At 45.3% G+C, this 27116-nt stretch overlaps 1 long non-coding RNA gene across 1 annotated transcript in view; it reads right to left on the reverse strand.

Annotated features, from left to right (window-relative positions):
- LOC138282400 (uncharacterized) overlaps window positions 1-21198 on the reverse strand; it is a 174442-nt gene extending 153244 nt beyond the window's left edge. Inside the window, exon 1 of the long non-coding RNA XR_011200947.1 lies at window positions 21016-21198. This is a non-coding gene — a long non-coding RNA (uncharacterized lncRNA). The remainder of the gene's footprint in view (window positions 1-21015) is intronic.
- Window positions 21199-27116: the final 5918 nt, after the last annotated feature.

Consider the following 27116-nt stretch of genomic DNA (forward strand, 5'->3'; position numbering starts at 1 on the left):
TACACAGGTCAGATTATGTTGTTCTCTTTTGATGTATCATTAATATGTCCTGAGAACGGAGGACCCCCAATTGGTCTCCTCACTTCGCAATGTCAAGTGGGAGTCATCCTTAACTCATTGCCCAAGCCCTGGCACTATGCAGCATTTATTCTCTTTTTGGGTAACGTGGCTGCAACCTAGAGGATGCCTGCTGCACCGATCTTCTAAATTAAGTTGAATGGCATGAATACAAAAGGGCCTCTTTATCTTCATGTTTTTTATTAACTACGATGGTTGTTAACATTGCGTGCATGGTTTTCCAATAATGACTGTAAACATCAAAACATGCACTGGCAAAAGCTTGATCATAATCAACTTTGGCACAAATTTCATTAGGGCTACCCTTAGTTTGTGCCAAATGTCTTTTTACAAGTACAAATGATGTGTGCAAGATTCAGGATGGCTGCGATCCAGAGAGGATGGCAGGTACAGCCCATCCATCAACCCTTTATCTTGGTCTGGTCTGATGAGAATATTAAATTTTCCTTCCAGAGGAGACCCCTAGAGACCTTTTTAGCGGGTCACATATGCAGCAGATTCGAGGGTTCATTCCTAGAGACCCATCTGAGGATGGAAACTCTGCACCAACCACGTTTGATGGCATGTCAAACATATGCACACATCGACTCTGATGCCCAGGCGCTGACTTTGTCTTTGAGGAAACACCAAGTAGGGTAAAAAAATCCAAAGCTACACAAACAGCATCTCCTAACCCTATCTACCCCTCATTCAGTACCAGAGGGCTGCTCCACCAAGAACCATCAATTACATGTGAAAGTGAGGTGAGTGGTGGCGTGGTATGGTGTGCACACTAATTCCATGCTTGAGTTTCTATTTCTTTGGTGCTTCCTTGACCCTGACATTTTGTACAATTTGCAGCATTCAGTTACCCTGCTCTACAGCAAGATCGATAGGCCAAGAGATAGACAGGAGTGGTCCGAGTGTGTGTGTCCGTGTTCACTAACGTTGATGCTTCAAGATTGTGAAGCAAGTGACCTGAAGTCACTAGAACCTCACAGCCGTGCGATTTCTGCATTCTGAGCAACTGTGGAATACTAACCATAAGCCAGGAGACACGTCTATGATCCCAGCACTCATATTGCAGTCACTGAACTCTGTAACATGTTGTTGCCTTTGTGCTGAGCTACACAATTGTTTCTTTACAGATTGTCCCTGTCTTTAGTTTTTTTTGTTATCCACACTAAGGTGATAGAAAGATTAATCAAATCTTACAAAAGCTCTAGTATGTCCCCCGAACAGATGCCTCTGACATCATAAGTACCAGAGGCCAAACAGGGTTATGAAATGGCCTGTCACACTGAGGACAGAGAAAACCAAAAATGTTATCTGTTTTGCCTGTTTCCTAAACTTCAACTCCAACGTATTGTTAGAAAAGTATGATAAGCCTCGGCCAAATCCCTGGTAATCGATGGGCTCTTGCGGGATCTTTTATTGGTGAGGCATAGGTGTTCCTAAGTTTTTGGATTATAAATTTCACAGGGCTGAGAATTGACCCTGTCATGCTGTGTATCTACTTTTCCCTCTGCTTCTAACAAGTGAAAATAATCTAGCATGAACAACTGGTTAACAAAACGTGTAAGAGACGGTTATTACATTTTTCTCTGTATTGTTGCCTCCATTTCACATGGTTTAAAAACGGGGTCTAATAGATGTTTCTTTGTGAGCCCTCAAGGTCTCGTCAGCATATATCTGCCCTCTCTATGTTGCAGGCATTTGTCAGAACAGGTCTCTAACTATTCATTCCCTGCCAGATGCCCATAGAAAATGAGAGTTTGGTAAGAAATAAAGAAATGTTAAACCTTAGCTTATATGGTGCACCTACAATTAAATATGTCCCTGCTGCTCTGGGTTTAGTCTGTAGGTTTCACAAATCAAACATGGATCACACAGGGACAATTCCAGGCACTTATGGCCAGATCCCTCTCTTACACTGGCATGGTTGTATCCTGTGTTCTCCCCATTGTTTAAAAAATGCTTCATTCCAAATATATTAATACAGAAGAGAAGCAACATCTGGTTGCTGAGTGGTCTCTGTCATATTGTCACACACACGTCACACAACCCATCTCCCATGTCACTGCACACCATACAACTATGCATATAACCCGTTCTCACTAGTGATTGATTACATTTTTATTTGCTGCCTAGCGAGGTCGAAAAAACTCTTACAGCCTCATTTATGCTCAGGGAAATGCGAGATGCATGTGGGAAATAGGAGGAAAAGGTTTGGTTGGACGCCACACTATTTCCTTCTATTTAAACCATGTCCCCACAGCTGGTTAAATATATTCATGGTAGACAGTAAAATGCTGCCATTGTACAGAGCATGTGTGGGGAATAAACAGTTCCCGTTGTGCAGCGTATGTGTGGGGAACAGACATTTCTTTAATTCGCTTTTACACCACACAATGTCCGCTTCTGTCTGATTCATGCACTCTCCAAGTTGTTTACTTTTGCTCGGATGTACGTTTATAAACTGCCTGCCCCGTGGCGAAGCTCAGTAAAATGAAGTACATCTGTGCAGTTACACGGCAGGGTTTGTAAAGAAATGTGTGGCTTATCTTGAAATTTCTGCGAATTGTGCTCCTGCCGCAAACAATTTCCCTTTCTCGATTGAAAAGCCGCACGTCAAGCGTCTGGCCGCATGATTCTTTCGGAGACTGCGGGCTGGTCTGCTCCAAATAATCCTGCAGCCTCAGGCCCTTTTAATCGCAAATAAGGGTTTTCCATACAGTGCAGCACGCACATTCTAGGCTGCCCAGTTCTTGCTGATGTTTGTTTCAGCTTGTGCGACATAGAGTAGCATGGAAAACATGCATTGGCACGAGCAATTGTGTCTGTCTTTTCGACTGGACTGATTTAAACAAAAACCTAATTTCTCTGCCTTTTCTTTTCAATATATACCTTTGGAGAATTCCTCACTCTGAGTTTTGTAGTGCGATATTACAAATGTCCAGCATATGTATCAGGTTCAGAACACTTGTTTCGGATAGACAGATGCTGTTCAAGTGGTGAGTGCGAGGGATGTTGACTACCAGAGAGGAGCAGGGGGTCCTATCTGTTGTTTTCTAAGGATTTCACTGCTGAGTCTGTCACCCCTTGCTCTCACTAGCAGGTCCACCAAAGACATCTCCTGCTTACTGGAATAGGGTAGATGGGAATCTTACTGGCTTATCCATATTGTGGAAGCGCATGCTTCTTCTCGCTTCCTCTCCAAATAACCAGAACATTATCAATCTAACTTTGCCACAAGAGCCCGTTGTGGTGAAATGAGTTAATGATGGTAAAAAATAAGTCTCAATTTCAAGGATATTCCTGTGTGAGTAATTGGGCTAGATTTTCTGGTACGAAAGCTGCACACATTCGGGTAGTCTCACCTAGTACCCCAAAGAGGTAGCAATACACCGATAAGAGGAGATAATAGAGGGCATGGAAGAAGGACTGATGGAAGATAAACAAACCTACCAGAATCCAGGCCACTAACCTCCACATGGCGAGGATAAACTAACCGAGTGAGCTATACACTTCCCGACACCTGCAACATGCGTCCATTGCCAGGCAGTATGGCGCACAGATACATTCCACTCTTGCAGAGTTGCTCTGGTGTTCCACTCTCACTACAGTTCACACCTGACCTCCATACCCTGCACATTTGTTTTGTTTTTGTTCTTGCCAGTTCCTTCCCTTTGTCCAAGCTACCAGTGTTAACGTTCCTTACATTTATTGCTCTTTGGAGCCTGGGGTCCGCCCTGATGTGTATCCTCTTCTCCAGTTGCTGTTGGTCTCCCACAGTTCCACGGACACTGGAAAGGCTCCTTATATGTTTGTCAGCTGCCTGATTCCTTTAGAGACTAGTAAGGGGCATTTCAAATTCTTATTATTGTTTCTCCAAAACACTGGTACCTTATTCATCTATTCTGCCTCATTTAATGAGAAGGCCTGTATCCTATTTAAACTTTTAACTGCAAGAGACACTTGTGACCATCAAAGGAACAAGATAACACTGTTTTCTCTCTCTCTTCCCTAATCCCATTTTCTATGAGTTGCTTCATCCAGTAGCAGTTCAGTTTATCAGTTTCCTGCTAGGTTAGGTACTCAGGGTGGGTGAGAATCATCACTGGGTTCACTGTGTGATGGCCCTAAACCTGAGAGCATGTATAAGCATTCCATACTTGGAGCCAATGAGGAATTGAATTGAGGTTCCGCCCACCTGATGAGCTGCAATTCTCAAACTGAAAGACATCCTGGTGAACATGATTTCATCATGGTCCTGGCCCTCTCTGCAGGGTCACCTCAGATGTTTGCCTTCCTCTCCTGAGGTTTTTGTTGTTCACGTTTTCCCTGCTTATCAGTGGTAAAATGATTCTGGTCTCCTTTTTAAACATGGTCGAAGTGGTATACACCCGATTGGTAGAATATGTATAAATCCCTAGTAAAGGATACTACCCGTACCAAATCTACTAGTGGTCTGCACCACTCATTGTGCCATCCACTAAAGTTACCTATTAAAGCATGTCTCAGACCTGCCACTGAAGTATGTAGTACAGTTTTACCCCGCTATTTGAATCTGGCAAAATAAACCTTTTCCTAGGCATAAAACTTCCTTTTTAATACGTATAAGTCACCTCTGTGGTAGGCCCTACACTTCATAGGGCAGGGTGCCTGGTATTTTAAAGTTAGGACGTGTGTGTTTAAGTTATTCATGTCCTGACAGTGATATACTCCTTAAGTTGTTTTTCATTGTTCTAAGGATATCTCTCTGATAGGTTGGGTTACCTTATTTCACATAATGAGTGATACTTCAGTTTGGGGCCAGACAAGGAAATGCTGTTTCCACTCAAATGAATTGTAATTTAAAATCCTCTTAAATGGTAAAGTCAGATTCGAAGTTGCTTTTCTGAAAATACCACTTTTATTAAGTTGGCATTTTTATAAACCATGCCTACTAATTAATAAAAATTGTGATGCACTGTTTTATAGAGAGCCCAGTGTTTAAAATTGGTTACTATAATTGTATAGTGATAGACTGTATTTGTAACAACAACATTTCTGGTTTTGCAATTATTTAGCAATCATAAACATTATATAGTCAGGGTAACCCAGGTGTCCTATGTGTCAGTATATTTCAATTTGTAATATCTTTTCAGTAAAAGGCAAACTACCATCATATCCTGAGTCCCCAGTATTGGTTATAGTGAAACAACTTTAAGCTCATCTTTCATAATGCTAGGGTGTCCTTGAAACTGCAAGATGGAGTAAAAACTCATTAAAAGGAGATCCACTGTGTCCCCAAAACGTGTGCAATGCTTCATTGCTAGTTTACCATTTTATATATGGGATAATATACCACCTGCCGTACACCATAAGGATATTACAATCTGAGGTAGTCCGTGTCCACTCAAAGGATTAAAGGCTAAAGCTGAGTTTCTTTATAAGGTCATGTAACCCGGAGGTAATTTGCAATATCCTTTGCACATACAGCAGAGATTATTTTATAACATTTAATACATGGTCAACTCCTCACATATCCCCACAAACCAATTCAAATACTTGGTGCTTTGGTCTTTCGTATGAAAGAGGCAGAATGGTTGCAGGCTTGAAGAATAAAAGCTGAATCTATGGTGTGAAATTAAACACACCAAATGCATTTAGGAACTTGTTGCAAAAAACACACTCCAATCAGTTTAAAGCAACTCATATTTAAAAGAGTGCTGAACCACCGAATGTCTAGAAACATGCGGAGAGATTCTGTCCATCCTGTAATGATCTATAGCTGCAAAAATTAAACATTTTGTCATAAGCATTTCCTTTCTGACAATAATGTTCATTTATTTTAGAAAAACGGATGAGAACAAAACGCCAGTACACATTTTTGTTTCTTTAAGCTGCAGCTGTAATGTGATCTCTATGACGTGACTGCTGGCTAAGGTACCAGGTATCATGCCATAAGACCTGACTTGTAATAATGTATTACAGTTGAGCATTTATGCAATTTTGTAATTACAGGTGTCTAGAGATGTCATACTCAACAAACAGTAAAGAATGTTTCATGGGCCACTTCACCCATTACGTTTTATAATTTTTTGCGTCTTTGGTTCTTGTAACACACTGTTCCCCAGTAGCATGTTTTTATTGTGAAAGATTAAGGAGAATTAGAGAACAAGTGTTTGATAGGGATGTTATCAAATTTTGTTGTACAGACAAGGTTTGACTCAACATATCATCCTCTTTGGCCACAGTAAGCTGCTAGCCCTATGTACCCCTACGAAACTACAGCCAGAGACCCAGGAGCTTCTGTCAAATTGTATTCAATTGAAACAAATCTACAGATGAAATGCATGCGACAGGCTGAAAAAAGAAAACAGAAAATATATGCTTATGACTACAATTACATTTTTAAGAATAATTATTCTAAATAAAAAACACAGATGTAAGAGGCGTAAAGGTAAAGCACAGACACACAGCGTAGCAGATATGGTTACAAAATAAAACATGCTATATTTTTACAGAAATAGTACAGGATACTAAAGGAATAATACAATTAATTCCCTGTCATTAACTATTTCCTAATTGTAAGCCAGGCAAGAATGACTATCGATTTGACAAATATTTTCAAAATGTACGAGTCCGGTTAGCCTATGTAACATTTTGGATGCATATAATGTAAATGTCGATCCTGCTTATTTGAGGCAAACACCTTCCAGATAGTATTTTTCATTGTGTCTGACAAATCAATTCTCAAATTATCTCACCAAGTCTTCCTGGTCCTAAGTGCGTAGTTCTGTCCAGCACTGAATTCATTGCAGAACAAGAATGTCTATGTGAGTAGTCAGTTAATTCTTAAAATACCCTATATTCTGTATTGAATTAAATCCCATAAAACAACGCACTGACCTTTTTATCCGTGTCCCGAATTCAAGAATTTATACATTTTCTGAGGTTTTTAAATTATATTTGTATGAAAAATAATCTAAGAAAACCGGTGACTTGTCATTCTAAATATCTTAATTTCTCATTGATGGAAATGGCGAACTTTGCATGGTATTCCCTCAGATTTTTGCCTTCTTTAACTGAACCTCTTTTGTAGGACATGCTGTACTCCTGCTAACCAGTGATGATGTGCTTTTGTTCCCCCTTTAAACATGGTAAAATTAGCATACACCTAATTGATCCTTAGTAAATGGTACTACATGTACAGGTCCACCAAAGCAGTGGAGTACATGTCTCCTCTGCCCTGCTGGAACGTAGTACAGCCTACCAAATCCTAAATAACTCCTTTAGCCTTTAAAACTGACATTAAAATTATTGAGCGGGGCAAGGTCCTAGACTGACATCAGCAAGGGTCTCTTGAAGTCAGATACATCATCATTGAGCTCCCTCTGAAACTTTTGACCATGGGCAAGTCCTCCTTGCTCTGCTGGGTCTTGTTGCGGTCAGGAGATTTTCTGCTTTTAATACCCCTGAAAAGGGCAAACAAGAGGCCGGCCACCTGACCTTTGGAGAGCAGGTCCAGCCCCTGGGTGATAGCCAGAAGTCAGAATCCAAGTACTTTCTTTCGTCCAACAGGGCATTCTCCTTTAGGTGCAGTCTTCCCAGGTCCAGGAATGCTTTGAGGATCCTTTTCCTGTATACTAGCCAGTGACTGGGGTATTTTCCTGACCCACTTCTGTTTACTTTCTTGCAGTACTCCCACATTCTTTTGTACATCTTCCTCGTCGCTTTACTATAAAAAGTTTCAGAATCTCTAAATTCAAGATAGCTGAACCCCTTTTTCCTCTAAAAGAACCCCAGGCAGGAGACTATCCACTCCCTTATTCAGATGAGGTCACATTCCCTTTGTGAGGATCCAAAGTGTTTCTACCTCTGGCTGGGGAGGGAGACAAAGGGTCTAGAAGGACTCTTCAAATGAATGGAAACAGATTCTGTCAGCCCTCTTTGGGATTAGCAATCCAAGGAAGAAGTGGTAAGGCTGCCTTTTGTTCGACCAACTGTCGAATACCCCTCCCAGATGGCTAAACCCTGCTAATTATTTGACAACAGTCCTGCTTTCCTAGGTGCAGTGGAACAACCATTGTCCTCATCCAGGCAGAATTGTTAACTCCAGCCAGGAATGAGTATTGACCTCTGGTGTATGATAAGAGGCAGAACTAGTTTCAAGCCAGTTCAGGGTCAGGCCGCCCAAGGTACATTTTGAAATCTTACTTTTCCACTATAATTATTAAAATCTGATTTCATCATTAAATTGGATTTTGAAAAAGTAGAAAATGTATCTGAATTATTTTTCTAGCAAGTTTACAAGCAGAGGTTTGAAATAAGTATGTTAATCACAGCTAGGCCTCTCTATGGAAAATCTAGTCCAAACCCCACTGTGGAAATAGCTTTTATCCTTTCAATCACTGTGAGGACTGTTAGTTCAAATATATAGTGTGCCACTTTTTATATATTAGACACCCTGTCATTGGGCTTAACAGGCATACTTTAGGGGTGGCTATTAATATATAAATATAGATTTCCTTACATGGCAAAGGTATGCTTTTTGGCCATATGTTACAGCAGTGCTCTTAAATGTCAGTCCAGTCAGTGCCCAGTGGTGCTTCTTGCAGCCATACTTATCTTTGTCATATATGTGGTGCTGTAAATACACTCTGCAACCCACATATATGTGAGTTCCAAAATGCAAATATGTAATTACTTAAAATGAAAAACTGGTATTTGAGTACACAAAATTGGTTTTTTTCATAAAAATGATAAGGTTTTGTTTGTGTGAGTTGAGTTAATTTTTCCGAAAAAAAAACTTTAAATTTACCTTGAAGGAAAATGAGTTCTGATCTATCTAATTCCATTGATTTTTTGCTTTTAGACTACGCAGTTTTGGATTTTTATTGGGAGTGAGTATCACTAACTGAGTCTCACTCAACTGTAAACTCTGTTAAAATGGATTGGTAGTGCTGGCAGCAAGTGTTCACCTTTTAAAACAAGGTCCACTGCCGCTCAACTGGGGTAGGAAGCCCTAGGCTGGCTGCACATGAACATGTGCACACGTGTCCAGCTTAGCCTGATACCTGCATATAGGTAGCCTTCAGGGATTAGTGCTAACCTGGGGTAGACCAGTGAGAGAGCATTCATCGTGTATGATTGTACTACTTAACTGAAAAGGGTGTGTGGTTTACTGCATTGTACATTATGGGTGAAATCTGCACCAAAACAAGGCTTTTCTATGGCCTATGGACTAACATGATGCACTGTTGGATCCAGAGTGCAGTGTCAATGCCACTTTTGTCATAGCTACACATCCTCTGGCACTTGAGGATTTGTCATATTTCGCTTAGCCAGCTCCTAATTAGATTACTGCCATTTGATCCCTACGCTTGGCTAAATTAATTATTCAGCTGGCCTTCTGGAAAATCAAAGACCATACCACAAAACAGGGTCATTAATCAGTGCTTGGGCCTGTGCCCAGGAAAGGAAAGGGTGGGGATGGAATGCCAAGGAGGGAAAGGGGAGAAGGCAAGACCGCTTGAGCCAATCACATGGGAATTCCCTTTTGATGTTCTGGAAGAAAGGGACAAGGAAGCAGCTGTGACAGTTCGTGGTGTGGTTCTTGTCTCTCTGAGAGGTTGTTCAATGGACAATTCAAGCCGCTATCTTACAATGTCCCCAAATACTGTGCAGCAGCGTTAGGACAGGGGATGAGTGATGATGTGTCATCTCAGAAATCAACCTAGGTGACTCCCTTCTGGAACCCCCACTTGAACCCCTCTGCACAATGGAGAAAAAGAAAAAGGGGAGATTAATTTTGCAGTGCCCTAAAAAGGAGAAGACTTCTGTTTAGGGCTCTGGAGCACCCTGGACTTAGGCTTGATGGGGCTCTCTGGATTTATCTTTCCAAGGCCATTGGTGCTGGCCCTCTTACACCCGCCTTTGACTGACAATAGAGGGATGGGCCTTCTGGAGGACCCTGATGGAGAAGGGTTCCCCCGGAACTTCTGAGGACTGGTACAGCAGAGATGTAACCACCAATTAGAGGACTGGCCCTTGCTCTGCTATTAATTATGTGCCTTTCAATAGGCGGAAGTTAAGGAACTTGGAGAGTGGAGGTGTGGAGTGAATTGTCTTGAGGGCTATGGTGTGCAGCTGGAGGTGCCTCAAGTTGAATAAAATACACCTGACACCGAACCTCTGACCCTCTCACACCATAGGCAGGAAGAGAGGAAGATTCTTGCACAGGTGCTTGCAGGCAGGTGGGGAGCAGGGAAAGAAGCTGATCCTACACCTGTACCCGGGAGCAGTGCTGGGCATGCAGAGAGCCAGCAGGGGGGCTGAGGGGTTCCCCTGCAGCTCCCAACAGGGCCCTACTCAGGATCCCCAGATAATAAAACATTTTAATGAAAAAGATAGGCATTGTGGCCCATGGGCATGTAAATTCTTTATTGACAATGGTAAAATTAACACTGAATCATTACACTGTCTTATTTAAAGTCCTCCAAATACTTTATTGACAATGACAAAGTTAATAGTGGATCACTATATGCATTACGGAAGATAATAGAAATGCTATATTGGCAATCACAAAGTTAACAGTGAGCAATTACATGCTCTAAAGAATGTCGTTATAAGATGATGTCATCCGTAGTGTTTTAATGTTGTTGCATTGGTTTATTATGACATATTTCTGTTTTTATATAGTGTGGAAACACCCTGACAAAGCCAGTAGGCACCATATTGTGTTGTATCTGGTTTTTGTCGGGCATTGTGGTTTAGGGTTCAGGAATCACGTGTGAACTGTTAGCAGTGCTTCACCATAGGTATTTTCACCTGCCACTATGTATGTTTGTAAATTAATGCACAGAAATTGAGAAGTGTGTGTATAAGTACTCTTACTAAAATCAATGACTGTTCAACGATTTAACAGGTGTTGTTTGTTCTGTGCCTGTGGACTGAGATGCTGTCCTACACCATCTGCCCTGAGGAGGCCTTGGACAAGTCTGCTTCGCTACCCTGAGACGGTCAAGTGCTACAACAGGGAAATTGATATTCAGTAGACAGAAGGTTGCTGAATTAATACTTGTGATGGACCCACATCCTTCACAACTAATAAGCCACGTTCTTACATGCCTATATTCATGAACTGATTAGAAGGTGTATATGGATAAAATGTTCACATGTACTTTGCTCTATGAGAGGAAAAAAACTAGGAGAAATAATGTTTTTTCTCCCCATTGTGCTATTTTTATGCTAACCCTGGGGAGGCGTAGGCTTTTGATGCATTCCCAGGCTTACAAAATCTTGTAAATCTGGGAATGCCTCAAAATCCATGGGTGTTGTGTAGGAACACCCACGCAACACCCATGGAAAAGCCTCCATGGCGCAAATTAAGGCAACGCAGCGACTTACGCTGTGTTTTCTTACTTCATATCTACCATATAAAGCCACACAAAGTGGCTTTGGGAGGCCTTGTAGATATGTGTGTGCAGCCTGCACCACCGGTGCATCACAAAAAGTGATGCATCAGTGGCGCATCAGTGGCGCAGGCCACTTGTAATTATGGGCCACATAATGTTACTAATATACTCTGCACTGCAATTGCCCACCCATGCGTACAGGCCAGCACAGACATTTTTATGAAGAAGCTACATAAGTTGGTTAATACAACAACAGATAAACTTGTTCTCCTCATGTACCACTTACACTGCAGCACACGTATAAACACAAACAACATTCTCAAAGCCAAGTAAACAAATTTAGATTCTTTATCCTTAGTGTATTTATAATTCAGATTCTTCACTACCTTGTCCATTTGCTACAAAGCATATCAGTGCAGCTACTTTATGAGTCTTTTGCCCCTTCAGACTCCTTTCAGGTCATTTTGATAGGCCACTGAAATGTCACAAGTTCACCCTGCAAACTTTGTCGGACCTATTCACAAAGGCATTTTGGAGACTGTAAAGTAGTACTCATGTTAACCCCTATAGTTATCGTCTACATACTCTTATGTGCCTTAGGAGTTCATAAACGTGTGCTCCACCTATTGTACACACATTTGTGAATGGGGCCTAAAACTTTTGAAATGGAAGCATTCAGGGACGATTCAAATATAATTAGCACACTAGAAAAAAAAACGGAGCCCTTTTTTCACTTTTGCTAATAGGGAAGAATGTTTTGAGGCAGATGTATCAAAGCCTGTGAGAATAGCTAACAATCAATCAATCAATCAATCGATCAACATTTATAAAGCGTGACTTATCATCTAGGGGGTCTCAAGGCGCTAGCTGGGGGACGCGGATCCATAAAAGAGCCATCTCTTGAGGTCCTTCCTGAACTGAGTCAGCGAGGTGGACTGCCTGAGGTGGACTGGCATTGTGTTCAAGGTCTGGGCAGCAAGGTGGGAGAAGGATCTTCCTCCAGCCGTGTTCTTCTGGATCCCAGGCTTGTGGCAAAGGCCAGTTGAGCAGAGTGGAGTTGCCAGAAGAGTGTGCAGATGGAGAGGCAGTGGTTGAGGTAGGCAGGTTCAATGTTGCGAAGGGCCTTGTATGCGTGTGTCAGGAGTGTGAAAGTGATCTGTTTGTTGATGGGGAGCCAGTGTAGGTCTCTCAGTTGGGCGGAGATGTGGCTGTGGTGGGGGATGTCCAGGATAAGTCTGGCCGCGGCATTCTGTGTTCTCTGAAATCTAGTTTAGAGTTTCTTGTTGATTCCAGCATAGAGTGCGTTGGTGTAGTCAAGATTACTGCTGACAAGTGCCCGGGCGACTGTCCTTTTTGTGTTGATGGCTATCCACTTGAAGATCTTCCAGAGCAGGTAGAGTGTGTGGAAGCACAAGGATGAGACGGTGTTGACTTGGCGGGCCATTAACAGTGACCAGTCGAGAATGATGCAGAGGTTGTGTGCGTTGTCGGTAGGAGATGGAGCAGGTCCAAGGGCACTGAGCCACCAGAAGTCATCCCAGGCATGGGGTCCAGGATGAGCATCTCCATCTTGTAGAGGTTGAGCTTGAGGCAGCTGTCTCTCATCCAGTCAGCGACGGCCTTCATTCCGTTGTGAAAGTTATTTTTGGCTGTTGATGAATTGTCGGTGAGATAGAGGATGAGCTGAGTGTCGTGGGTGGATGAGACGATGTTGAGTCCGTGGTGTCTGACAATCTCGGCATGCGGGGTCATGAGACGATGAAGAGGGTGGGGCTCAAGGAGGAGCCCTGGGGTCAAGCAGTTAGGTCAATCTTGGAGAAGTGCTAAGCAGAGCATCAATCTTGCAACTCACACACTAAAAGGAATAACTCAAAATCAATTTATAAAACTACTTTAGATTTGTATGGAATTTTTAAGACCACAATGATCAAAATTGGTTAAGTACCTTTAGAGATATGAATTTCTGAAGTTTAATAAAAAATGTCTTTTTGTGCATACTTAAGCACCATAGGAATCAATGGAAGCCCACCTTTAAAAATACATATAAAATTGTACAGTTGGTTTACCAAGTTCTTATTTTTGTAGGTTGGTCAAGATCATTGGTGGGCACACTGTGCCAGAAGGAGAGTTTTCGGCAGCTCCTGGCAGGAGCTGGTGGAGGGCCACTGCGGGGGACCACTTGGAAAAGCATTGTACAGGTAAGTTTAAAGATGGTTCTTTGGAGTCTCCTTGGAGTGTTGAGGTTGCAAGTGGTGGGGGACCCTTAAGGCACAGCAGGGTCAATGGTGCAGGGCACAGGGTGCAGAGCGAATTGGTGAGCCAGGAGCTGTGCGCAAGGATGCAAGAGGTAAGTTTGTTCAAGGGTCATTTGCAGGACAACGGGGGCACTCTGGCGGGAGGTCTAGAGTGTCCCTGAAGTCTCTCAATGGGGGCTTCCTTCTGGTCCCTTTTCAGCCCGCACTTTGTGGGAGGCTGGCCTGGCTTATAGTGGGTACGTTGTGGTACTTACACCTTGTGCCAGGTCCAGTTATCCCTTATTAGTAGATTAGTAGTGTTCTAGCAGCTCAGGCTGATAGAGGTAGCTGTAGCAGAGCAGCATAGGCTGAACTAGGAGACTTGCAGAGCTCCTACCATACCATTTATATCACTTAGCATTATATCATAAGAAAACACAATACTCAGAGTTACCAAAAATAAAGGTACTTTATTTTAGTGACAATATGCCAAAAGTATCTCAGAGGATATACTCCCTTAGGAGGTAAGTAATATACACAAAATATACACACAAGCCAAAATCAGGTAAGTAAACAGTTAGAAAAGTAGTGCAAACACTGTAGAACACAATAGAATGCAATAGGAGACAATAGGCCTAGGGGCAATACAAACCATATACTCCAAAAGTAGAATGCGAACCACGAATGGACCCCAGGCCTAGTGTAGTGTGTAGAGGGTCACTGGGAGTGTAAGAAAACACTAAGGGTGTCCAAGATACCCCACCCCAGGACCCTGAAAAGTAGGAGTAAAGTTACCCTACTACCCCAGAAAGACAGTAAATTCGAGATAGGGGATTCTGCAAAGACAACAACCGACTGCAAAGCACTGAAGACGGATTCCTGGACCTGAGGACCTGCAAAGGAAGGGGACCAAGTCCAAGAGTCACGCAAGTGTCCGGGGGGGGCAGGAGCCCACTAAACCCCAGATGAAGGTGCAAAAGGGCTACCTCTGGGTGGAAGAAGCCAAAGATTCTGCAACAACGGAAGGTGCCAGGAACTTCTCTCTTGGTCAGAAGATGTCCCACGGCGTGCTGGAGGAGGCAGAGTTGTTTCCTCGCAGAAAGACTGCAAACAAGCCTTTCTAGCTGCAAGAGATGCAGCTGAAGGTTTTGGGCGCTGCCAGGGCCCAGGAAGGACCAGGAGGTCGCCCCTTGGAGGAGGAGACAGAGGAGAAGTCGAAGAGGGAAGTGCAGAGGAACCCTGGTGAGCTCTTGCATTCGTTATCTGAAGAGAAACCCACAAGAGAGACCCTAAATAGCCCTCAGAGGAGGATTGGCTACAGAGAAAGGTAAGCACCTATCAGGAGGGGTCTCTGACATCACCTGCTGGCACTGGCCACTCAGAGATGTCCATTGTGCCCTCCAAGTGGCAGAGGTCTGGGACACACTGGAGGAGCTCTGGGCACCGCCCCTTGGGAGGTGCTGGTCAGGGGAGAGGTCACTCCCCTTTCCTTTGTCCAGTTTCACACCAGAACAGGGCTGGGGAGATCCCTGAACCAGTGTAGACTGGCTTATGCAAGGAGGGCACCATCTGTGCCCTTCAAAGCATTTCCAGAGGCCAGGAGAGGCTACTCCTCTCAGGACCTTAACACCTATGTCCGAAGGGAGAGGGTGTAACACCCTATCTCAGAGGAACTCCTTTGTTCTGCCTTCCTGGGACTGGGCTGCCCAGGACCCAGGGGGGCAGAAACCTGTCCGAGGGTTGGCAGCAGCGGTGGCTGCAGAGAAAACCCCGGAGAGTTAGTTTGGCAGTATCCGGGCTCTATGCTGGGGACCCGGGGATGCATGGAATTGTCCCCCAATACCAGAATGGTATTGGGGGGACAATTCCATGATCCTAGACATGTTACATGGCCATGTTCGGAGTTACCATTGTGATGCTACATATAGGTATTGACCTATATGTAGTGCACGCGTGTAATGGTGTTCCTGCACTCACAAAGTCCGGGGAATTTGCCCTGAACAATGTGGGGGCACCTTGGCTAGTGGCAGGATGTCCTCACACTAAGTAACTTTGCACCTAACCTTCAGTAAGTGAGGGTTAGACATATAGTTGACTTATAAGTTACTTAAGTGTAGTGTAAAATGGCTGTGAAATAACGTGGACGTTATTTCACTCAGGCTGCAGTGGCAGTCCTGTGTAAGAAGTGCCTGAGCTCCCTATGGGTGGCAAAAGAAAAGCTTCAGCCCATAGGGATCTCCTGGAACCCCAATACACTGGGTACCTAGGTACCATATACTAGGGAATTATAAGGGTGTTCCAGTGTGCCAATCAGAATTGGTAAAATTAGTCACTACCTGCAGTGACAATTGTAAAAGCAGAGAGAGCATAAACACTGAGGTTCTGGTTAGCAGAGCCTCAGCAATACAGTTAGGCATCACACAGGGAACACATACAGTGCACACTTTATGAGCACTGGGGTCCTGGCTAGCAGGATCCCAGTGACATAGGCAAAAACAAACATACATACAAGTAAAAATGGGGGTAACATGCCAGGCAAGATGGTATTTTCCTACACACTTGTTGACTGATGTTGATGTGTCTTAGAAGTTGCCGTGCACAGGGCCCCTGCTAACCAGATTCCCTGGGCCAGAGCTCTTTCCCTAAATCTGTTGTGATGCTTGGCACAATTGGATACACTCTTACATATCATTGTAAGTCCCTAGTAAGTGAGTACACCAGTACCCAGAGCATGGGATAGAAAGGGTAGACCCCTGAGGGCAGCAGTACTGATTGTGTCATCCTCTAGGGCCCTGCACCCAGATCTGCCATTGAAGGCTGAGTGTACTGGGACAAACCTAAAAAGACAAATTCGACATTGCACACTCCCTGTGTGCCCTGTCCAACCTACACTGCATATGTTATGGGAAAGTCACCCCTCTAGCAGGCCTTCCAGTCCTAAGGCAGGGTGCACCATACTATGGGGGTCATTACGACCTCGGCGGTCTTTTCAATAGACCGCCGAGGGACCGCCGTACGGAAGACCGCCAGTGCTGGCGGTCTTCCGCATGGGCCATTCTGACTGTTGGCAGCGCTCCGCCCGTTTCCGGAGGAAGAGCCGCCAACAGCCATACTGGCGGCAGGCGGGGAAGTGGAGGTAGCTCCACCTCCACCGCCACGCCAACAGAACACCGCCCAGCGAATCACGACCTGTGATTCGCTGTGGCGGTGTTCTGTTGGCGTGTCGGTGTCGGCGGAGCTGCCCGTTCCCTCCTGGAGGATCACCAGGAACAGGTAAGGTGTTTGTCCGCTAGGGAAGGGGGGTGGGGGGGTGTTGTGAGTTGTGTGCGTGCATGGGGGTGTGCGTGTGTGTTTATTGAGGGGGCGTGTGAATGCGTGCATGAATGCGGGGGGTGTGTGTATGTGCATGAATGCGTGCATGAATGCGGGGGGGTGTATGTGCATGAATGCGTGCATGAATGCGGGGGGGTGTGTGTATGTGCATGAATGCGTGCCTGTATGTGTGTATGTGTGTGTATATGTTGGGGATCGGGGTGGGGGACGGGGGTTCTGCAACCTTTTGGGGGTGGCAGGGGTGGTGGGGGGGTAGGGGAGGGAGTTGGGTGGGGGTTGGGGGTGGGGGAGACCCCTATCAGTGCCAGGGAAGGGATTCCCTGGCACTGATAGTGCTTACCGCCATGGATCGCATGGCGGTCCCCAACCGCATGAAATCCATGGTGGTAAGCCGGGGTCAGGCGGGTTGGAATACCGCCGGCGGTATGTGACGACCGCCGGGCTGGAGACCCAGGTCTCCAGCCCGGCGGTCGTTCCCGCCGTGGCGGTCGGAACGGTGAAGCGGCGGCTGACCATGGCGGTAACGCCCATGGTCAGAATACATGAAAAAAGACCGCCAGCCTGTTGGCGGTCTTACCGCCGCTTCACCACCGACCGCCAGGGTCAGAATGACCCCCTATATGTGAGAGCATAGGTGCATGAGCAATATGCCCCCACTGTGTCCTTGCCAAACCTGGGACATAGTGAGTGAACAGAGCAGCCATTTTAAGTACGTGTACTGGACACTGGTCAAACACAAGTTCCCCAGCTACATGATGGCCGCTCTACTCCCGGGGTTGTTTGGTGTCAAACAACCCAGGATTATAAATTCAAACTGGTACCAGTATTGGATTTACCCCTAAATGTACCTGGGGGTCACCTTAGAGGTGGCCCCTGCAAAAACTGACGTAACTGGCATGGTTGTTGACTGGTACTATCCAGCCTGCAGGACAGATGTCCAATATACAGCCTTGGGGGAAAGATCCGTCTCTCTGGATTGTAGAACAATGCCCTTCCTGGGTGGAGGTGCTCACACCCTCTCCCTCAGGAATGTACACTTCCCTGGCGGTGTGCTTCAAAGGGCTTACCGCCTTTGAAACTCAACCCCCAGGCCTGCTGCTAGCAGCAGATGGTCACCCCTCCTCCCCACCACCTCTGCAAACCCCTACTTTTGGCAGGAGCAATGGTGGAAAAATACACTAAGGCTGTAGGAAGCTGGCCCACTATGTAGTGGGCAAAACTAGGCACACTGTGCAGGGGGTCCAGGCAACCAAACTTTGGTTTCTGGAAGTGAAAATTAGACCACTGAATGCTCCAACATTAAAATGTAGCTGGTCAAGCAGTTAGGCTAATCCAAGAGGTGTGCTAAGCATTTGTTGTACTCACAAATCCAATCATGCACCACACACACTCAATGAATAACTCAAGACCAAGTATAAGTACTGGACCCAAACCCCCAGATTTTTAGATTACTTCTGGAATCAAGAGGAACCTCTGCCAAAGAGAAGATCTGAAGAGTTGGAGGAGGGGTACTGCCCCTTTGCCTGTGACTGTGCTTTACTGGGTTGGCCTGCAGTGGCTGCTTCTGCCTGAAAGAGGACAAAGACTGGACTTTGTGGTATATTCCTGCTTTTGACGAATCTCCAAGGGCTTGGATTGAACTTGCCTCCTGTTTTTAAGTCTCAGGGCCATAAAAGATTTCCTTTGCCAACATCTGGACTCTCTGCTGCCCTGTCAAGTGGTGCCCCAGCCAGTCCCTGGGCACTTGAAAGGTGAAGTTGGCAGAACAAGGACTGAAATCCACACACAGAACACAGTGCAGGGACATTTTCGATGCACCGCCTGCAATGCGGCTGATAAGCGATGTACCACCTGCTTCGCGGATAAAATCAACTCTCCACCTGCATCGCGGCTGGGAGAAACGATGCAATGCCTGCTTATGGCTGCTAATGATGCAAACCCCATGCAGTGTGGTTTTCCAACACCATGCAACCAGATTTCACAAGCATCATCGCTGGGCATCAAAGTCATTGTGGACCTGCATGGATCCGAGATGTCCTGTCTGGAAATTGACGCATCGCTCTTTTGCGAGGGAGAAAAATGACACATCGCCTACCCGACCAGAGAAGGAACACTACAAGGCCTCACTTGTGAGTAAGGAATCAACGCATCGCTGACATTTCCGACACATGCTCGCCCGTGTTGCTTTTTTTTTTACACAAACCAGGTACTTTGTGTAAAATCAACGTTTCCATTGCTTTCAATGAAGTAAGACTCTTTTTACTTTGAAAATTCATATCTTGATTTGTGTATGTTGATTTTTGTTGTTTTGGTCTTGTTTGATTTAGATAAATATCTATTTTTCTAGACTGTTGTGGTGTCCATTTTGTAGTGTTTTCGCTGTATTACTGTGTGTGTTGGTACAAATACTTTACACATTGCCTTTGAGATAAGCCTGACTGCTTGTACCAAGCTACCAAGGAGGTGAGCCGGGGTTATCTTACGTGTGTAACTTCATTGCCCTGACTAGATTGAGGATCACTGCTTGGACAGAATGCAAACTGACTGCAAGCCAGAAACCCCATTTCTAACACTCACACATGCAGGGTAGCAGCAGCAGCAACAGGTGGCGCTGCGCGGGGGGGTGCCACAAACACTGACCAAGGTCAATTTAAATCGTCCCTTTCACCGCGTAGTGGGCGCCATTAAGAAGGGGAGGGAGGTAGGAGGGATTGGTCAGCTGGGCAGCCGGAGTGTGGGAAAGTGCATCTCAAGGAGGGGGTGGGGCTACAGGGGCAGAAGGGAACAGGTATGGGAAACTAACAAAAAAGAAGGGAAAACAGACCAAAGAAAGAAGAGTAAAAAAGGCAGAAAAGAGCAGAGAGAGGCAGAAAGGCAGCAGAGCTAGACAGAAGGCTACCACTAGGCCACCAGGGATAAGGCACAGGTGGATGACTGCGGGTGGAGGAGGGCCTCAAACTAGGAACCAGGCAGGCTCACACACACAGGGCAGGAGCAGCAACATGTGGTGCTGCGCGGGGGTGGCACAAACGCTGACCAAGATCAGTGTAAGTCACCCCCCTCACTGCACATCGGCTGCCATTAAGAAGGGGAGGTTTGTGGGAAGGGTCAGTCAGCTGGGCGGTGGGAGAGTGGCAGAGTCTGTTGCATGGTGGTGGCAGACCGCAGGGAACAGTCATGGGAAATGAACAAAAAAGAAGGGAGAAGAGACAAAAGTTTTTTTTTTTTAAAAGACAGAAAAAAGCAGAGAGAAGCAGAAAGGCAGCAAAGATAGACAGGAGGCCACCGCTAGGCCACCAGGGAGGAGGGGCTGGCGGGTGCCTGCGAGTGGAGAAGGGCCCCGAACTAGGAGTCAGCCAGGCCCTCACAGGCAGGGCAGCAGCAACAGGTAATGCTGCGTGAGGGGAGTGACACAAATGCTAACCATGGTCAATGTAAGTTGCCCTTTCACCGAACGGCGCCCGCCATTAAGAAGGGGAGGGTGTGGGAGGAGTCAGTCAGCTGGGCAGTAGGAGGGTGGGAAAGCGTGTCGCATGAATGTGGGTGGGGCCACAGGGGCAGCAGGGAACAGGCACAGGAAACGAACAAAAAAGAACGGAAAAGAGACAAAAGAGAGAAGAGTAAAAAAGGGCAGAAAAGGCAGACAAGGGCAGCAGATACAGACAGGAGGCCACGACTAGGCCACCAGATATGAGGCTCAGGCGGGTGCCTGGGGTTGGAGGAGGGCCTTAAACAGAAGCCATGCAGGCTCACACAAACAGGGCAGCAGGAACAGGTGGTGCTGCAGGGGGAGAAGGGGTTGGGCACAAACGCTGATCAAAGTCAGAGTACTCCTGTAGTACAACTTCCCAAAAACGTTTGTGAACCGGCCCATTTACGGCAATTGTCATTCCTTAAAAATGTGCACCTACTTCGCACAGTTGTAAATGTTTTGAATAAAAATGCTATCTCAACTTTAAAATAAGCATTGTAAAAAGAAGACATACCCAGAGCGGAGTACATTGCAGCCGCAGATACAGTACAGAAGGGTAACTAATGCTATTGAAGGCTTGCGTGGTTTTTAGATCTAATGCTTTGGTTCCGACAAGGCTGAAGAAGGGATTTTTGTCATTTGACCGGCTTCCGATTCCAGTGCAGAGGCTGGAAAAAAATTGAATAGGGAATGGTGGTTTAACAGCGCCACCCTGTGGTACTTAAAATGTTTTTTTTTTTTTTTATAGAAATGACGGAAACAAAATTTCACTTACACGGAAACTGCAGGCAACAGAGAATCAAGCGTGTACGTTTCAAAAACACGATCTGTATTCAACAACTGGAAACGTTTTGCAACCTGTGATGTCTCTTTTAACACACCTTCACAAAGAAGTCTTGAAAAAATAATGTATCCTTTTAACACAATTATCCGTATGTAAAAAAACAATTTTAATCAGTATTCCACAAAAAGAACTTGAAAGGTAATTCAGCATAATGTGACCAATAACACAAAATAGCTACAATTCTTTCAACTTAGTTTTTATGCTGACGTTTAAATCCACACTAGATTCAGAGTGTTCTTCAATCATTTGTATCATCTTGTATCTGTTTCAGCCATCTTATTTTATCTTATCTTATGATGGCCTTTGTTGTCATTTACCAATACTTTACAGTCTTGAAAAAGTCGTTTTCGAAACACATGTTGGCTATCTCTTCAGCCGTACAAAATACGCCATACCATAGTTTGCTGTGTCCACCGCAGCACATTTTGTGCCTCACCGCACATCTTCATCAATTCAGTTACGAGTTTCCACCTGCTTTCTGTTTCAAGCTATTATGTGTTTTTGATCACCTTGTTTGAAATATCTTTCAATTGCTTTTTTGTGAAATACTCATTAAAAATTGATCGTTATTCACATACATTTTATTGTGTTGAAAGAAAATATTATTTTTTCAAGACCTCTTTATCAAGATGTACAGCGGATTCTTTAAATCACTTATTCGAGTGTGACCTTCTAAACTCTCTGTTTTCACATATTTGGTAGCAATAGTGCATTCTGCGCAGCACCCTTATTATACGCTAGACAGTGTCACTGAGTTAACTTCACTATACAGTATCATTGAGTTTACTTTAGTTCATCACTACACTGAAAATATACTTTGCTTTTTGATGTGCGGTTGGCTGATCCACTACTACCATTTGGAAAGCGTATTTTTAAAATCTTAATTTTATCAGAAACTCAGCAGTGTTAGTTAGGAACGTGATTGTACAGTGCAGCGCGACTGGATTGAGGGAACAAACTGCCATCCGATCAAGACATAAACATTTACTGCGACCGCAGACATATCCCCCCTCAAATGGCATATACAACTGTTATGACCCAGTGACTCTTTCTGCGGGTTCACCATCCCATTTTCTTTTACTGCTCCGCTCTCCACATCATAAGCACCCCACCCCCGAGGAGTCCATAACCGTATCTGGATCTAAAAGTACGTCACACAAATCCTTCCAGACAGTAAGGTCCTCTGCTGCTTTATCGTCTCACCTCCTGAGCCTCATATGAGCCTCCTCAGACACAGACCATTCTAATACATTTCTACGCCAATGTCTAAAATCAGGTGCCCTCTGTCCCATCCATGTTATAGCAATCCTATATCTGGGCAGGACTGGAGTCAAATGTAAAAATGTGTATGGCATCTTCCTACCCTTATGTTGGTTTACATTTCCCAGCAGACAGCCCTGTGGTAAGAGTTCTAGATGTAAACATAGTCCTCGATGTCTCTGCTATCACCCAGGTCCAGTAGTTCTGAACCTCCAGACACTGCCAGGCTAAGTGCAAAAAATCCACCCCAGCAGTGCTGCACCTGGGACATGTGTCTGGTCGAGAAGAGGACATATTATGCAACCCTTTTGGGGTAAGGCAAGGTCATTAACTGAGGTCCAATCCCCCTCATCAAGTGGATTACCCATATCAGTGTCCCAGGCTGACTATGACCACAGCGAAGGACCCACAGCATTGGAACACACGTCCTTATATAACAGTGAGATAAACTGACAGCCTACACTGCAAATCAAGAGCGCCCCAAGAGTGTGTGTTAGGGAGCCACAAAGTAAGAGGGCCAGGCTTCCCTAGCTATGTCTGCCAGTTGTGCGTGATGTAAAAAAATGGCTGGGCCCAAGTGAAAAAGTAAGTCGGGCCTCCTCGATGATATAAAGGTCTCGCATGAGTACAAATCCGCAAGGAGGTTACACCCACCGCCACTCCATTGCTGAAAGGACATATTCTCCATCAACTGTCAGACAGGTTTCCAAATCCAGATAGAGAGTTCTCAATGAAAAGTGGCCCACTTCAGCATGCTCTGAAGAAACTTGTGCCAGAGTATAGCCGTGTGTCTGAATATTTGGAGGAATCAATTGGAAGCCCCGCTGTTAGAAATGAGGTCTCTGGTTGGCAGTCAGTTTGCACTCTGTTCAAGCAGAGACCCCCCCCACTCTAGTCAGGGTAAGGGCGTTACACTCCTCAGACAACCCCTGCTCACCCCCTTGGTAAGCTTGGCACAAGCAGTCAGACCTATCTCAAAGGCAATGTGTAAAGTCTTTGCACCATCACACAGAGTAATACAGTGAAAACACTACAAACAGGACACCACACTAGTTTAGAAAAGTAGCCAATATTAATCTAAATCAAACAAGACCAAAACAAAAAAAATCCACCATACACAAGCAAAGTTATGATTTTTTAAAGTTAAAAAGAGTCTCAATGGAGAAATCAATGGACGCATAGTTTTTACACAAAGTATCTGGTTTGCGTCAAAAATAAAGACGCACGGGCGAGCGTGCATCATAAAAGTCAACAATGTGTTGACTCATGACTCGCAAGTGAGGTAATGCGTCATTTCTTCTCCGGTTGGGTATGTGATGCGTTGTTTTTCTCTCCTGCAGAAGAGCGATGCATTCATTTCCAGACAGACAACCTGGGGTCTGCGCAGGTTCACTGTTGTTTTGACACTCAAGCGACGATGTGTGCAAAATCCTGGCGCACAGTAATGAAGATCCATGCTTCGTGGGTGCTGCGTTGGTTTTGGCAACTGCAAGCGAATGTTCTGTTCTGTTTCCAGGCGCAATGCAGGTGGTGCGTCAGTTTTTCAGCCGCGAGGCAGGTGCTGTGTCGATTATTCTCCCTTTCAGCTCCTGTGCTTGGATTTCAGTCTTGGTTCCATTAGCTTCTCTTTTCAAGGGCCCAGGGACTGGATTGGGCCCCACTTGTCAGGGTAGGAGTCTCAACAGGAGAGTCCAGGTGCTAGCAGAGGAAGTCTTTGACGGCCCTGAGACTTCAGAACAGGGGGCAAGCTCTTGGAGACACTTCACAGGCAGGAAAACACAGCACAGTAGAGTCTTTGACCTCTCTCAGGTAGAAGCAGCAGCTTCAGGCCAACCCAGCACAGCACAGCACACTTACAGTCAAAGGGGCAGTACTCCTCCTCCAGCTCTTCTCCTTGGCAGAGGTTCCTCTTCATTCAGAAGGAATCGAAAAGTCTGGAGTTTTGGGTCCACTACTTATACTGATTTCTGCCTTTGAAGTAGGCAAACTTCAAAGGAAAGTATCTGCTGTTCACAAGATCCTGCCTTGCTCAGGCCTGGCACCAGACACACACAAGGGGGTTGAAGACTGCATTGAGTGAGGACAGGCACAGCCCTTTCAGGTGTAAGTGTCATCTCCTCCCTCCCCACTCTAACTGAGGAGACTCATTAGTATATGCTCGACGCTCATCAGCTCCCTTTGTGTCACTGTCTAGAGGGAATTCACAAACAGCCCAACTGTCAGTCTGACATGGATACCGCAGGCAAGCAGAGGCACAGAATGGTTAAGCAAGAAAATGCCCACTTTCTAAAAGTGATATTTTCAAACTGACAATCTAAAAAACAACTTTACTAAAAGATGAATTTGTAAATTGTGAGACCCCAAACTCCACATCTCCCAATGGGAAACTGCACTTAAAAGATATTTAAAGGCAGTCCCCATGCTAACCTATGGGGCAGATAGGCCTCGCAGTAGTAAAAACCGAATTTGCCAGTATTTCACAATCAGGACATGTAAAACACACCAGTACATGTCCTAACTTTTAAATACACTGAACCCTGCCCATGGGGCTGTGTAGGGACTACCTTAGGGTGTCTATTATGTAGTAAAAGAGAAGGTTTGGGCCTGGCAAGTAGGTACACTTGCCAGGTTGAATTGGAAGTTTGAAACTGCATCCACAGACACTGCAGTGGCAGGTCTGAGCCACGTTTACAGGGCTACTTATGTGGGTGGCACAATCAGTGTTGCAGGCCCACTAGTAGCATTTGATTTACAGGCCCTGGGCACCTCTAGTGCACTTTACTAGGGACTTACTAGTAAATCAAGTATGCCAGTCATTTAAAGCCAATTAGATTTACAATTTACGCAGAGGGCACTTGCACTTTAGCACTGGTCAGCAGAGGTAGAGTAATAAAACCAGCAAAAACAAAGTCCAGCACGCAGTCAAAAATACAGGAAGCACAGGCAAAAAGACAGGAGAAACCACACCGGGGATGCCAGGTCTAACACCCGTACCCTCCATTAATAGTTCAGGCAGGTGTTCAGCAGCCACTCTGCCAATCAGTAAGCACTTCTCCCAGTTTTCATCTGAATCGAGCCAACGGGCCTCATGCTACAATTGAGCTGTAAAATAGTATAAATTGAGTCACTGTACCTCTAGCTGTCCTTTCTCATACTGTCTTGTCAGAGTCAACAGGGCTACCTTGTTCTGCCCACCCGCTCACAGAAGAGTTGTAAGGATGGAGTCTATCAGCCGAAACGTCCTTGCCAAGATAGGGGTCAGTAAATTTACTAATGGCCAAGATGCCCTTCAGTGATAGGTGTAAAGTGTTCCAAAAAAGAACCTAAGGCTAAGTTGTAGTTTCTGGGTGTGCACTACTGTAATCCCCAGGTAGCGAAACTGGGACGTTACCCAGTGCAAACCTGTTTTTGGCTATTGCTTTGATGGAGTTCCGGGCAGAGAGGCGAGAGAGAACAACAAAGATTTGGCACGGTTGACCCAAAGTCAATATATATTCCTGAACCCCTCCAAGAGTCAGAGCAGTGCCGGGACTGCAGCACAGGGGAGGATACATAAAACAGAGCGTCATCAGCATACAGGGAGGCAATGTGACAAACATCTCCCGATCGTATGCCCCACTTATGCAATTTTTAACGTACCTATTTCACCAACTGCTCTATCGAAAGCATGAATACGAGTGGAGAGAGTGGGTAACCCTAGCGGGTTCCTTGACCGAGAGTCCATGCCTCTGATCGAGAATGTGCCACACGTACCCTGGCTCTAGGTTTAATATAGAGCAGACGCCCCCACCTGCACAACCGAGCACTGCAATCCAGGAAATGCATGACTTCTAGCAGGTAGCCCCAGTCCACCTTATCAAACGCCTTTGCCAAATCAATGGATGCCAGCGACATTGCCTAATCCCGGTGTTTTACTTCATGAAGGACATGGGCCAATCATCTCAAATTCATACCAGTGCTTCGTCCCGGTATAATCCTCCTTGGTCTTCATGCTTGAGGCGAGGCATATGTGCTGTCAACCAAGCAGTAAGTGCCTTACAAAGGATCTTCATGTCCGAATTTATCATAGTAAGAGGCCTGTACACGGCCATATCCGCCTCATCTCCACCCGGTTTGAGGAGAATACATATTTTCCCTTCGCTGAGGGACTGCAGTAGAATTTCAGTGTCTAGGACCTCAAGCAAGACCTCCAGGAGTCTCTGTCTAAGAATTTCATAGAAGGCTTAGTAAAGCTCAGATGGAAAACCATCACTTCCAGGCGCCTTTGACTGCAGAAGCACCCACAGTGCTGCCCTGTGCTCTTCAATTCTAGAGAGCCGTCCAGAGCATCACCAACCTCTCAGCTTAGGTTTGGCATACCCAGATTTGCCAGAAAGGGAATATACTGCTGTGCGTCTATGCCCAGATCTGCTGTATATACTCGCTGGAGATGTTGAAATGTTTGCACCACATCAGGGGAGCAACGGAGTACCCAGTTGGTGTAAGTCATAGAGCACGCAGAAGATGTATCA

This window comes from Pleurodeles waltl, chromosome 1_1 (genome assembly GCF_031143425.1).
Source record: "Pleurodeles waltl isolate 20211129_DDA chromosome 1_1, aPleWal1.hap1.20221129, whole genome shotgun sequence".
Classification (NCBI taxonomy): domain Eukaryota; kingdom Metazoa; phylum Chordata; class Amphibia; order Caudata; family Salamandridae; genus Pleurodeles; species Pleurodeles waltl.